We start from the raw sequence: 7,996 nt of genomic DNA on the forward strand, positions 1-7,996 counted from the left end.
TTCCTCAGGAACTGAAAGACGCGTCTATCGTACACCTCTACAAGAGGAAAGGAAATCGACAAGTTTGCGATAATCATAGAGGAATATCACTGCTTTCCATCGCAGGTAAGATCCTTGCACGAGTGTTGCTGAATCGTCTGATTAACCACCTGGAACAGTGTTTATTACCCGAGACACAGTGCGGCTTCCGCAAAGAGCGTGGCACGGTGGATATGATCTTCGCAGCCCGACAGCTTCAAGAGAAGTGTCAAGAGCAGAATCGTGAACTGTACACCACCTTCGTGGATCTCACCAAGGCTTTTGACACTGTCAGTCGCGAAGGTCTGTGGCGCATCATGTCGAAGTTTGGGTGCCCTGACAGATTCATCTTGATGGTACGTCAGTTCCATGACGGCATGACGGCTCGTGTTTTGGATGATGGAGAAGCTTCAGAGGCCTTTCCCGTCACAAACGGCGTCAAGCAAGGGTGTGTGCTGGCACCGACCCTGTTCAGCATAATGTTTTCAGCCATGCTGTCAGACGCCTTTCAGAACAGTTCCTTGGGAATCAGACTGAGATACAGGACCGATGGGAAACTGTTTAACCTGCGAAGACTCCAGGCTGTCACCAAGATAAAGGAGACTGTGTTACGAGATCTCCTTTTTGCTGATGACTGCGCCCTGAATGCTGGATCAGAGCAGGAAATGCAAGCCAGCATGGACAAATTTGCAGCAGCATGCGACAACTTCGGCCTTCTCATCAACACAAAGAAAACCGAAGTGATGCACCAGCCAGCTCCAAAAGCTCAGCATCAAGTGCCCACCATCACAGTGAAGGGACAAAAGCTGCAAGCAGTGGACCAATTTACATATCTTGGCAGCACCCTCTCCCGCTCAGTGACAATTGACATCGAGGTCAACTGCAGAGTCGCCAAGGCAAGCTCTGCATTCGGCAGACTGTTGACCAAAGTGTGGGACCGCCATGGAATAAGCCTTGTTACAAAGCTTAAAGTCTATCGAGCAGTAGTGTTAACTACCCTGATGTACGCCAGTGAGACTTGGACTGTATACAGGAGGCACGCTAGGCAACTGAACCACTTCCACACGATTTTCCTCCGCAGACTTCTGAGGATCCGGTGGCAGGATAAGGTGCCAGACACAGAAGTCCTTTCTAGAGCAGGTCTGCCGTCAGTTTACACCCTGCTGATGAAAGCTCAGACACGCTGGGCAGGCCATGTTGCAAGGATGCCAGATCATCGCATCCCTAAACAGCTCTTCTATGGTGAGCTGTTTCAAGGGAAGCGATCGCACGGGGGACAAAAGAAGCGATACAAAGATACGCTTAAAGCCTCTCTCAAGTCCCTGGATATTGACACCACCTCCTGGGAGACCCTGGCACAAGACCGATCAACATGGCACACGCTGATCTACCAAGGCTGTCAAACATCTGAAGCCAGAAGGACAACCATAGCACAAGAGAAGCGAGCACTCCGTAAAGCCAGAGTTGCAAAAGCTGCAACAGTGGTGCCCACACATGTCTGCCCGACCTGTGGTAGAACATTCCGTGCCCGTATCGGCCTTATCAGCCATTTGCGGACACACCATGAACAGTCCATAACCCGTTAGATGTCAAGGTCCTCTTCGAATACGATGGACGAACAACAACTGGCCTGTAATAATTACCATTGAAATTATTATTTTTAAATATCTGGAGCCAAGTTCATCATCAGTGTAAATGTACAGGAACAAATGAAATTACCAGAGATAAAAATTTGGCCTTTGGCTTTTAAAGCTACAGGGACAAACTTTGACCTTTTTTGAAATGTGCACCTTGCACTACAATGTTTGCATTGTACTTCTTCATGGGTCATCAGATACATATTTTTCCTGGAGTGCCATCCTTGTAACACTTGTGTCATCTTTTCCTGAAGTGCCATCCTAAGTATTTTGGCAAATCAGCTGAGATTATAAATTCCTCAGGGTACAGGGCTTGTCTTCTTATTTACTTGTAAATGTCAAGCATGACTATGGTGCTATGTGAATAAATAAATAAATAAATAAATAAAGCCTGGTCATCTTCCCTCCCCACATATGGCCATAGCTGACATCGTGTGTGTGTGCGCGCACGCATGTGTGTGTATGTGTGTGTGAGAGAGAGACATGGATTCTTTGTCTGAAGAAAAACAACACTGAGTTTCAAATAAAGACTTTCTTTTACAAAATTAAAGACAAAGAAGCCTTGGTTTTGTTTGTAAAAGACATGAAGGATACACATTAGGGTACAGGCAGTCCCCGAGTTATGCGGATCCGACTTATGTCAGATCCGCAGTTACGAACGGGGCTTTTCTTGCCCCGGAGGACACGGGCGGCGGGACCGCCCAGACGCGCCACGGTCCCGCCGCCCGCGTCCTCCGGGGCAAGAAAAGCTGCTCCGCGTCTCCCTGCTCTGCTGGGGGGCCCACCCCCCCAGCAGACCAGGGAGACGAGGAGCAAAGCCTCGGAGGACACCGGCAGCGGGACAGCCCAGACACCCCAGACAGCCCAGACAGGCCCCCCTCCCAGCAGACCAGGGAGACGAGGAGCAAAGCCTCGGAGGATGTGGGCGGGACCACGGCACGTCTCGGTGGTCCCACCGCCCGCGTCTCCCTGGTCTGTTGGGGGGGGCACAGCTAGTGCGCCCCCTCCCCCCCAGCAGACCAGGCTTTTCTCGCCGCCGACGCCTGGGGTAGAGCAGCTGGGGCGCTGCCAGGTTGGTCCCGCAGCGTGGCTCCTCGGCGCTACTGGACCAACCCGACAGCACCCCAGCTGCTCTGCCCCAGGCGTCCTGATTCAGCCGCTGTTGAAACAGATCAGCGGCTGATTCCAGGAAGCCCAGGGCAAGGCAACTCTGCCTTGGGCTTCCTGTAGTCAGCTGCTGGTCAGTTTCAGTAGCGGCTGTATCTGGACGCCAGTTCCAACTTACATACAAATTCGACTTAAGAACAAACCTACAGTCCCTATCTTGTACATAACCCGGGGACTGCCTGTACTTTGTGTATTGTCAGAGATCATCATCATCCACCTTTAATTGCCTTCCACCTTTAAAATAAATAAACCAATCAACCATCTCTCTCCCTAGCACTGCTCACACAGATACACACAATTCTCCATGACTGAAATCCTCTTCATAAAATTGACTTTGAAACAATACACTTCAACTGATGGTAGGTATCTAGCTGATACTTGCAGTCTACCCCATCCTATATACGAAGAGAGCAGGAAACTCTGTAAAGACAGGCCTGAGGGATAAAAAGCAGCTGCCTAATACTACTCTCTAGGATCTGAAGGGAAAAAAATGGAACCACTTGAGTGACTATCTCTGTCAGGTCTATAGGCAAGTCAACAATACTCCATGGTCAAAAATATCAAAGGTATCTATCAGGTCTACAAGTATTAGCAGGGCCCTAATTCTTAGTCATTGCTAGGAAGCCATCAACCAATACAAGTGGCATAGTTTTCATATCACACTCTCATATAAAACAAGCTGACAGGTCAAAGTGATTAAGGACTCCAGTTATCTCTGGAGTTGCATCAGCAAATTTATTCTTGATAATCTTTTCATGAAAGGAAAATTAAAGACAAGGCAATAAATGGAGAGATTATCCAAGACAAGAGACTATGTCTAATAATTTCTTCTTTAAGAAAAGCTAGTATCTTGCTCTCCCACTAAGAGATATTAACAACAGTTTCCAATAATAACCATCCTTTTGGCCTTCACCATGCAAGAGAAGCATAGATCTGAACCATTTATTATAATTGACAAAACTCCCAATATCTCTAGGACCTGAGCAACCAAATCTGCTTGTAACTTAAACAAAGAAGATTTTGTTGGTACTCACCAAAGAGCTCTGCTACCATAACCTGTAAGCAAGATGGTAATCTTTCCTAAAGTCCTCTGAAACCCAACAGGTTCCACTAAATCCAGGGGGTGAACCATCAAAATTGATCCTTTAACTTGGCATAAAAGCAGCACACTAAGCTCAAAACCAAGAAAATAATGGTCCATTCATGAAGAGGGCATATACATCTTACCTCCAGTCCCAGCTCTAAGAGGAGAATTGAAATGTGCTGAATCAGAAGGCATCTGAAAGAATCCTTTGGTAGTCAAGCTAGCCCTTATATCTCAAGTTATCCCATCTGAATGAAAAGTGAAATCACCAAGAATGATCTTTCTTGGTTAGCCCTAAGCTGTTATAGAGAGGATCTTTTATTTTCTTAAGCAATGCAGTAGAGCACTGCAATTCAGTAGGCAGCTGCTTTAGATCCACATCTGCGTCCATAGATCATTTCTGAAAATCATTTATGGATGTGGATCTAAATTTAAATTTGCGGATGTTTGCAGATAAGCTTGATGGATTGTGGATTGGATGTGGATATAAATTTTGTATCCATACAGGACTCTAGGAATGGGATACTCTGTACACCAATGCCCATCCCATGTTACTATTCATCCAGGACTCACATACATAATAGAAAAACTTTTTTATATTTAATATGGGAGGAATAGACCTCTAGTATTAACGAATAGATACAAACACAGATGTGAACACTGAGAGGTACCTCAAACACATTTGTAATTACTGATTTGCACATATAAACTTGGCAAATGTGTATCCAAAGGTAGCTTAAATATGTCCTTGAACAGCTCAGTTCTTTAGTGAATTTAATTTTTATTAAGTGTAATGAATAAAGTATCACATCATAATGCAGTTTTCCTTTAAAAATTGCTTATTGTGATTCTAGATTAAAAACACGTCTCCTTGTCCACATTACTCTGGTTTATTTCATATATAAAGTTTAATATATTACAATGTCTATTAATTAGAAAAAAACTAACTAAAATATTTCTCTGCATTCTAATAAGTTTAAAAAGTTGGATCAAGTTTTATAAAATTGAAGCTAAACTCAGAAACCAATACTCCAGAGATATTTCTCATTTTGGAATTGTCAACATGCTTTTCAGCAGATTCTGATCTTTATTACAGTTATTTAGAAAGCTAACTGTTGCACTCTTCTGTTTAGCATCTGTAATTGCAGTTGCTATGTTTGGATGGTTAATAGCTCGGTGCAATGGTTGTTTACACAAAACCTCTGTGTTGCTACATGGCTAGATGTATTTCTCATCAAATAATCCCCAGAGATTGAGGAGTAGAAATGACACAAGGTAGTCTGGATAAAATATGGTGTTGTTGCAGTTAAAGGTGCATAAGAACGTATCTTCTAAACAGCTCTTTTCAGTCATTTATTAAACCTTTTTTTTTTTTTTTTTGCCATCTGGCTGAATTGTTCAGGCTAGTGAACAATGTGTATGCACTTTAAAGTTCCTCATCAATTCAGTAAACCATTTTAGGTAAAGAAAATGTGTGAGATCTTACTCTATGGCAAGCAGACTGGGAGTAAGGGTCAGGCTTTGAGCCTAAATTAAATTAAAGCTGTTTCTCAGCCTGTTTTGGGGTAGTCTGTAAAAACTGTCAACAGGTTTGCAAAGCATTGCTCCCTTATTATCTTCTAACACATGATCAAGATGCATATTTCAATTGGCTACAGCTTTTCATTCAAAGGAGTCCTGTTCTGTCAGGGTGCCAAGGGAAGTTCACTCACTAGAGGGGTTCCCAATGTTACCTCTAATTCTTCCCACCTCTAGTGAAGTGAAATTTGTTGCATGCACCAATATAGAGGTAATGTTTAACACATCACCTTCATATTGGTACACATAACAAAATTCATGGAGTCAAGGGGTTCTGAGTGTGGTAGGGGCTCAGGCCTGGAGCAGAAAATTGGGGTGCAGGAGGGATTTGGCTGAGGGTATGGATTCTCGTATGGAGCTGAATCTGAGGGGTTCAGGCTTATATCAGAGGATTGGAGTGCAGGGATGTGAGGTCTCTGGCTGGGGGTGCAGACTCTGGGGCTGGGTTAAGGATGATAATTTTGGGATGCAAGAGGGAACTCCAGCTTTGGGAAGGGTTGGTGTACAGGAGGGGGTACAGGCTCTGGACTGGAGGCATGGGCTTTGAAGTGGGGCTGGGAATGAGGTGTTTGAGGTGTAGGAGGTGGCTCCAAGTTGGAAGGACTCTGTGTGGTGTAGAGTGTTGAGTGATGGGCTTACATGGAGGCTCCTGGTCAGCAGCACAAAGGCAGGCTGCCTGATGCCTGCCTGCCTCGGGCATCACACTGTGCCCCAGAAATGGTCATCAGCTCCAATTCATGAGGAAAGTGGCAAGAGGCTCCACCATGCGTGCTGCTGTTGCCCACATACACTGCCTGCCCCCAGCTCCCATTGGCTGGTTCCCAGTCAATGAGAGTGCAGTTCCAGTGCTCAATGCATAGAATCGTTTATCCTCTGCCGAGGAGCTGAACCTGATGATGGCTTCCCTGCTGGCCAAGGGTGGTGTTTCAAGAGAGCATGGGGTGTGTGTGGAGGGGGAGGAGGGCAGCAGCTGTGCATACCAAGACACAGCTTGCTTTTCTTCCAGTTCCCCTGATGATAAGGGAACGAAGGGAAAGTACTTGGATTCCATGCATGCCTCTCAATCCTGGCTGGTGAAGGAAGGGGGCAGAGGAGTAATTCACGGAATGCAAGCACTTTCCCCTCATTCCCTTATCATCAGGGGAACAGGAAGAAAAGCAAGCTGTGTCCCAGTACACCCAGCTGCTGCCCCATTTCGCTCTCCCAAAAATGGCACCCTTGCTGCTACCCATGGCTTCTTCCTAATGGGATTCAGTGAGTGGCGCTTCCCTGCCAGCTGTGGCTGCTTCGTGCTGGGGCCAGTAGGGAGGGGGCCTTTGTCCCATCCACCACAGCTCCCTGCTCCAGCAAGTAAGGTAGAGCACCTCTCCCCTATCTGTGGTAGCTTTGGGGTTTGGGTAGAGGCATCTCTTTTCGCTGCCATCCTCAGCGCCTGTGCAGGTCTTAATGGGATGATGAGTGGCCGTCCCACAGCTCAGATAGAACAATGCTTTCAGTAACTCTGGTGTTTGAAACTAGAAAGGACTCTCCTGAAAGTTATGCTGCCCTATATACAGGGCTCACCGCCAGTGGCTTGCTCCATCTATCCCCAGCTGCCTCAACACCTAAAACATGCTGTGAATGCTGTGTCACCACAAAAGGTGCTGTTGGTGCTTGATGAACCAGGCTCATCTAAAATCAATGGCCCTAAACCATACAAGCTTACTTAGAGATGCTGCAACAATATTTATAGTGGAAGGCCAAAGTTGTCCTTAGCAGTTCTGGTGTCCTACACAGCCCCCCGTGGGGGACACTCTGTAGTAGGGGCAGTCCATCAATGAGGGTAGGCAGGAGCAGGGCAGCCAGGCAGGGAAGCAACAGAGGTTGGGCCCACCCCCACACTCACAAGCAGCAGCAAGAAGTGGAGAGACCCAGACCCAGCCCAACTGCTGGTTCCCACATCTTGCGCAAGTGTTCTTGTGCAAGAACACGTTCACAATGCCATGTGCAAGATGTGCTTTTGCACAAGAGCATCCATGGCAGTGTGGATGCTCTCTTGCGCATGAAAGCTCTGATGGCCATTTTAGCCAAAGGGCTATCTTGCGGAAGAAACCCCTGCCAAGCATCCACACTGCCCTCTTGTGCAAGAGAGCTTATACCTGTTAGAAAAGAGCATAGCTCTGGCACAAGAAGTCCTCTCCTACCACGCTTTACTGTAAATCTTCTTGCGCAAGAGCAGATGGGCAGTGTGGATGCTCTGTGGAAGAACGGCTGATCATGTGCAATAACCCGCCAGTGTAGCTATAGCCTTGTTGTCCTGGGAAGGGGTTTAGGAAAAAGGGTGAAACTAACTCTGAACTTGCTGGTGGTGGTGGAAAGCAGTGTGATGTGGTTGGAAGCTAGTGGAGTGGAGCAGGCTGCAGCTGGATCACTCTGCTTCCTGCTGCCACCAGTGAGTATGGGGCTGGTCCTGATCCCTGCTACCAACACTAGGCCCCCGTTTAGTCTCCTAGCCCACTTTGCTCAGGGGTTG

The sequence above is a fragment of the Pelodiscus sinensis genome, chromosome 4, assembly GCF_052426305.1.
Source record: "Pelodiscus sinensis isolate ZL-2025 chromosome 4, ASM5242630v1, whole genome shotgun sequence".
NCBI lineage: Eukaryota > Metazoa > Chordata > Testudines > Trionychidae > Pelodiscus > Pelodiscus sinensis.